The sequence below is a fragment of the Oryzias melastigma genome, linkage group LG17 (genome assembly GCF_002922805.2).
Source record: "Oryzias melastigma strain HK-1 linkage group LG17, ASM292280v2, whole genome shotgun sequence".
In the NCBI taxonomy this organism is placed as follows: domain Eukaryota; kingdom Metazoa; phylum Chordata; class Actinopteri; order Beloniformes; family Adrianichthyidae; genus Oryzias; species Oryzias melastigma.
In genome coordinates this window covers 13777909-13784667 of record NC_050528.1, presented here as the reverse complement: position 1 = coordinate 13784667, position 6759 = coordinate 13777909, and the positions used below count along the sequence as shown (strand labels likewise).

The following is a 6759-nucleotide window of genomic DNA, read 5'->3' as shown; positions in this document are numbered from 1 at the left end:
TTTGTTTTTAATGTAAAGCGCTTCGAGCTGCGCGAAGTATGAGAGGTGCTTTTTTTATAAATAAAATTTGATTTGATTTGATTTGATTTGATATTCACGTTTAATCAACATTAAAGCATATTTTCATTTAGATTCTGTTATTTTTTTCTCTAATGAGATGGATTACCAAAAAACACTCCATCCATCTGCTCCTGGAGGGGACATTTATGTCAAACTTTTTAACCCTTTATTACCCATGAGTCATGAAGTTTGTCCACCACTGCTCCAGGGGGTCTCTACTATTGAGTCAACAGTAAAGGTGGTCTGAATATGTAAGGAAAAGCAGGTAGAGAGGTGGAGAAACAGAGGATTAGACTCACCGCTTATGGTTCTAGACAATGTATCCCTTTGTGGCTAAAGAACCTTGGTTTGGTTGGTAGGTTTGGTGTAGGAAACAAAGGGATTGGGCTGAGGTGTCTTCAGAAGAACGTCTACTGGAGCTGAAGGCAGTAATTAAAAACACTCTATAGCTGGTACCAAAAGATTTTATATGATATAGACAAAAAAAAAACCAGAAAGTGGTCACACAAAGAAAAATGAAAGCTCATTCAGTTTATTGAGTCTGGAGTTAAGTTTAGAGTTCAACCAGATGATACAGATAGTGTTACAGGATGTTGAAATTGCATTATAGTGTTACTTTGTCATCTGTTATATGCAGGGATGCTCAGTCAGTCGATGAGTGTAGACGCAGGTTGTAGGTGTTTGACAAACATAAAAGTTTATTAAAGGTTGTCATGTTGTGGATAATGAATAAAAGATTAAATAAAACATCAGGAGTCATTTTAAGACAGTAAAGAAAAAATGAAGTAAAACTCTCCAAAGATAAAGATAAGCAGACGGAGTCTGAAATTAACACTGCAAGACGCCAAATGTGACAAAATTTATCGTTTGATGAAAATTTTGAGGACCATTTCCCCCATGACTAATAAATGTTTGTAACTCATTAGTCTAGTCTTGTTATTTCGGCTTTTTTATGGATTTTGTCTTCACTCTTCTGTTGTTTATGATGTGATGTTTCACCAGGAGTCAGACAGTTTTCCATCCATCCATCTTCCTCCGCTTCATCCAGGACCGGGTCGCGGGGGCAGCAGTCTAAGCAAAGATGCCCAGACTTTCCTCTCCCCGGCCGACTCAGACAGTCTTAAAAAAGAAAACATGAACGATACAAGTTAAGAATGAATTAACTTACATACTAATCTTGGTTGTGAACTCAGTATATGTCAATTTTACTTCTAACGTTAATAAAGTCTCATAAATAATATATTTTGTATTTGTATTTGTAAGAAAATAAGTGTTTTAACAACTGTGCTTCATTTCTGAACATTTGTGTGATCCCTGAACCTGAACGGTTGCTTGACCTCAAATATTCATTCAGACCTAGAGTTTGTTGATCATTGATCCAGCGTATAACAAAGCACAGAAACGCCTCTAAAATCTATTATTGATAACTGTACAGATGTAACTCAGAGCTAAGATTAGAAAAGACAAAGTGTATGCCGTCATGGGGTTGTTTTAGCCGTCTGTTCTGGTGAAGAGAAAGCTGAGCCAGAAAGCAAAGCTCTCAATTTACTGGTTGATCTTTGTTCCAGAACTCACCTGTGGTCATGAGTTCTGAGTTGTGACCGAATAAACGAGATCTTGACTGCAAGCGGCTGAATGAGCTTCCTCCGGAAGGTGGTTGGGCGCTAACTTGGTGAGAAGCTCCATGACCCAGAGAGAACTCGGAGTAGAGCCGCTTCTCCTCCACATTGAGAGGATCCAGTTGAGGTGGATCAGGCATCTGGTCCGGATGCTTCCTGGACTTCCTCCTGGAGAGGTGTACCATCCATGTCCCACGAGGTGGAGGACCCAGGACATGCTGGAGAGACTATGTCTCTCTGCTGGCCTGGGAACGACTCAGGGTCCCCCCAGAGGAGCTGGAGGAAGAGGACGGGGAGAGAGAAGTCTGGGCATCTTTGCTTAGACTGCTGCCCCTACAACCAGATTCCAGATGAGAGAAGAAGATGGATGGAAGAAGGTCTATGATGTGAAGTTGGAACGTAAACATTTACAGAACAATCTCTGCAGATCAGTGTTAATTTCGTTGACGAAAAATTTTCGACATCGTCTTCATCAACGACATTTTTCACCCAACGAAAACGAAACAAAAACGAAACAAAAACTCCCGCCCAGACACGAAAACTTTAGCTAAATTGATAGACATTTTCGTCAACGAATAAAAACGAAACGAAAGTCCTGATCGAATATGATATCCAATCATAATGACTGCTGGTGGAGGAGGGCGGGAGCCAATGCAAAGCGATCCAATCAGAACACAGAGCCCTGCAGCCGCTCGCTAAGACGCTAATTCAATGAATTGTGTCTGTGATAAAGGTGAAAAATGTGTAATCCAGGTAGAAAAAGAAGAGTACATGTAGGGACAAATGTTATATTTAACACCACCCTCAACAAGACGTTGTGTGGAGCGACCATCACAGGCAAAAACACAAGAAATCCTGAGGCGACGTTTGCAGACAAGCCAGCCTGAAATCCAGCAAAGGTAAACATACAAACACGATTATTTCCAGTGTACTGGGCTGAATCTGAATTATCTCCATTCCTTCCAACTGTTGTGGCATTTTAAAGAGAAGGATTATCTGACATAGTTGTTTTAAGGAATTACTCTCGCCAATCTAACTAGCGCCGGTACTGTGCGGTGGAGAAGCGTTTTTCTTCACGCGGGTGAAGCTCTGAAGCACAGAGGTCTACATTTAAATGTAAGTCTGGCTTTATTGTTTTAGCATGACGTTTGTAAAGTTATAAATTGATGTTGTTGTGTATTTCCGAGCGCTAGCAGCCCCGCTGCTTCTTCAGATCAACAATCAGTCACTCAACTCCATCACGTCTTACATGACCTCTATTGGCTGGTGGTGGTATTACATTTCATCACACACATGCTGCCCAAGCACATATAACATGCTCACACGTGTCCTGGACAGCTTACTCCCTAGTGAATGTTTTTTTAATGCCTTTTTACACCTGACTACCTCCTCAATTCAAGTTTTTTTTTAAGTTCAGACATTTATAATAAGACTGGTGTTACACATATTTACATGTGACCAGCACAGAATATGATGAAATTCATGTTTTGTCCACATGTAATACGTGCAGCCAGGATCCCGTTGCTGCATTTCCTGCACGCATTTTAAGTCCAAGTGTCCAAGGCAGGATTTTTTTTGTTGACCGCACATATTTAAAATTAAGCTTTTAAGATAAATTCCCATTGACTGTCACGCTCCTAAATGTGGGAAATGTGTTCTCCACATTTGACCCATCCCCTGGTGGAGCCGTGAGCTGCAGAGACAGCAGCATTCAGGAAACATTTGCTTGTTTAACCCTAACCATGACCATAATCCTAACCTTAACCCTTTACTCTGGGTCAGTGCGACTGAGAAAAAAGTTTAGCACTGGCTTCACGTTTTTTGAAAATTACGTATGAATAGATACATTCTTATTGGAAATGGGATGGATTTATAATTTATTTTTTCTTTTAAAGTGTTTAGGTTGAAGCCAAATTTGCAGAAATTACAAGTTTGGAAAGCAAAGTGAAGTAAAACTTTTTTTTTTTTTTTTACAAATTACAAATCAGATTCAGTTCAGACAGAGCTGAGTTATCCTCTGACAACAAACACACAAATAGTAAAGAGTGATTTTGATTTAATTAACAGACTGGCGACCTGTCCAGGGTGTACCCCGCCTTCGCCCATCTGCAGCCGGGTTCGGCTCCGGCACCCTCGCGACCCCGAAAGGGACAAAGCGGTCAGGAAAATGAATAAATGACTGAATGAATAACATACTTAAATGTAATCATCTTATATCATTTCAGTTTATTAATTAAGTTTACAATTCCTTTAATAATCCTTTATGCCACCGATTTGCAGCATACCATGAAATGAAGGACTGAACTTGCAATCACTTGAAACAAATAAACAATATATATAATTTAATATAACCATAACTGAAATTAAATTCAGGCATAAAGTGATTACTATTTTACCAAACTCCTTTTCTTGGGTTACTAAATGTTAAAGTTTAGTTTCCTATTTGTTTGTCAAACAGTTTCCTTCAGACTCCCTCAGCTCTATCTGAATGAACTCTATCTAAATATGTTTTTCTTTAACAGTTCTGGTATCGTCTGTCCGTCCTGGGATAGGATCTCTCCCTCATGTGGGCATCCTGAAGGTTTCTTCTTTTTTCCTGACTCAGGTTTTTTTAGGAGTTTTTCCTTACAGGGAGGGTCTAAGGGCAGGGATAACCAGTTTTTTTAGTCTGTTTAGTTTTTAGCTGTTTTTCATATTTTATGACTAATTTTCTGCATCTGTAAAATTACTGGTATGAAGCCCAATGAGGCAAATGTTCTTTGTGATGTTGGGCTATGTAAATAAAATTGAATAGAATAAACTTGTAAATCTGTAAAGGCTTTGTGTCTATAAATGTTTACAGTCTGCTGTTTTCAGATGTGTTAGAAAACTGTGGTTAGAGAAATAAAAGACCTGTAATGTTGAATGTGTTTGTTATCACACTGAAGATAAAACTACAGAGATTTTTAAGTTCCTCAAGATAATTCCCAGTTTCAAATTAAAGAGAAGCAGCGAATCATTTCAGGAGGACGATCTAAAAGCTGTTAGAGCAGCAGATGTTCTCCAAATGCTGACTCAGCATTAACAGCTTTGAGGACTTTTCTGGAGGTTTAGCAGGAGGACTAAAGGACAGAAGATGGTGACGGTCCATCAAGACGTCATCTGGAAAACACAGATTATCAGAACTTTACCAGATCTACAGTTTATTTGTTTTGTGTGTTTCTCTGATCAGCTGATAATCAATACATTTAAAACAGACTGAAAACTCAACTTTCTTCAGACTCACTGATTTCTGAGTTTCTGTGTCTGCAGAAACTGTGATTTATGTGTTTATGGATTCATAAAAAGAGTATTGTCAATCCATAAATTTGGACAAATGAACCATCTGTTTGTAATTATAACATGTTCATAATTTCATCATTTCATTTCCCAGCAGATCCAAACCATGAGTTTATTTAATAACTACAGTCATGCTTTAATGCATGTATTCATGGTGTGGTCATGAGGTTTATGTGTCATTTGAGGGGGCAATGGTGTAGGGTGAGTATTTACTTTGAAATGTTTACATTTTGAATGTCTTCTTGTTTGTTTGTTTGTTTTTTATAACTATAAAGCAATTTGATCTGTTTTGAAAATTAAGCCTAATTTAAATTCACTTAGTTTTTATTTAATGCTTGAATTCTCAGTTCAGTATGTTTGTGAGTCTGTGTGAGATGGAGGAGAAACATGTGAACCTGGCTGTGGTTTCCTGCTCTCTTTCTGTCACAAACACTAACATCTGTTCATCTGCAGGTTTTTGTTCAGCCTGCAGGAATCATTTCTCACTGTGGAGACCAGCAGCTGCAGTAATAGGAGGCTGAATGATCCACTTTGACTTTATTGATCTTCAATTCAGATCCTGTCTGGGTTTTACCAGCAGAGAAATCATCTTTCTGAGGATGACCATAACCTTTATATGTGCTAACATCACTTTCATCAATTTGAAGAATCACTCTGAATGTTTCTGTTTCTTTCTTCTGGTACCAGTATCTGTCGCTGTCAAAACACTCCTGAGTTCCTCCACAGCTGAAAGAGACACTTTGACCAACTCTCCTGGTCAATGTTAAATCCTCCTGAATGAGTTCTGCTGCCATGGTAACCAGTGCTGCAGAGACACAGACAGACAGGTGAAGGTCAGGCTGACAGTGTTTGTTCCAGGTAGACCTGGCTGGCTCCTGATTGGCTGCAAACACTCACCTGAACACAGACAGCACAGAGCAGCAGCTGGGAGGAAAAGCATTTTGTTCAGCCGTGTTTCCTCTGGTGAACCTGAGGAGAAGTGGTGTTCTGATGCAGCTGAGGACAAAGAAGGACGAGCTGTGAGATGACAGCAGGACCACGTGCTTTGTGACTCCTCCTCCAAGCTCCCATCAGCCCCTGCAGCTCACAGAGAAGACTGCTGCTGCAGACTGACAGCTCAGCTGAAGCTGCTGTGTGGTTTCATCTTCCTGATTTGAATCTGACAGCAGATGAAGACAATCTGGGTCACATGATGCACAAACACTCAAACACACTCATGTTCACAAACACACTGTGATCTGATGTTTAACAACTGTGGAGAAAAACTAAAGTACAAATAAACTTACTGTTAATTGATAAACCTCTGATTATAAAAAATATGTTTTTTTTTTATTTGAAGCATTCAGCTTCTTTGTAGGTTTTCTAAACTGACTATAGTTATTTATAAACGATTCTGATCATTGAACACATTGAAGCCCTTAAACAGCCATGAGGGGGCGCCCTTGATCTGCTTCAATGTAAAGTAACTGTTTTCTACTCATTTTATTCATTAATTCAAATAGATATTTCAGTTACTTTTAAATGGAAGATAAAAACATGCATTATGTCTCTCTGTTTTCCCTACATTTTTTATTAATGGAACTTAATATACTGTCAATGTAAGTTAAGCTATTACTGTAATAAATAAAAACCATCCCTGAAGAAATAAAGATGGAAATAGGAAAATCCAAACAACAAAGAACAAACTGAAGCTCAGATCAGGAGGTGATATCAGAGCTTGTCAAAGTTCAAATCTAAAACCTCCATTAACAAGCAGACAGAG

General features: G+C 38.9%; 1 protein-coding gene across 1 annotated transcript in view; it reads right to left on the bottom strand.

Moving 5' to 3' along the window:
• Positions 1-6759, bottom strand: part of LOC112144211 (immunoglobulin lambda-1 light chain-like) — an 89025-nt gene that overhangs the window by 75793 nt on the left and 6473 nt on the right. The window lies entirely within an intron of this gene.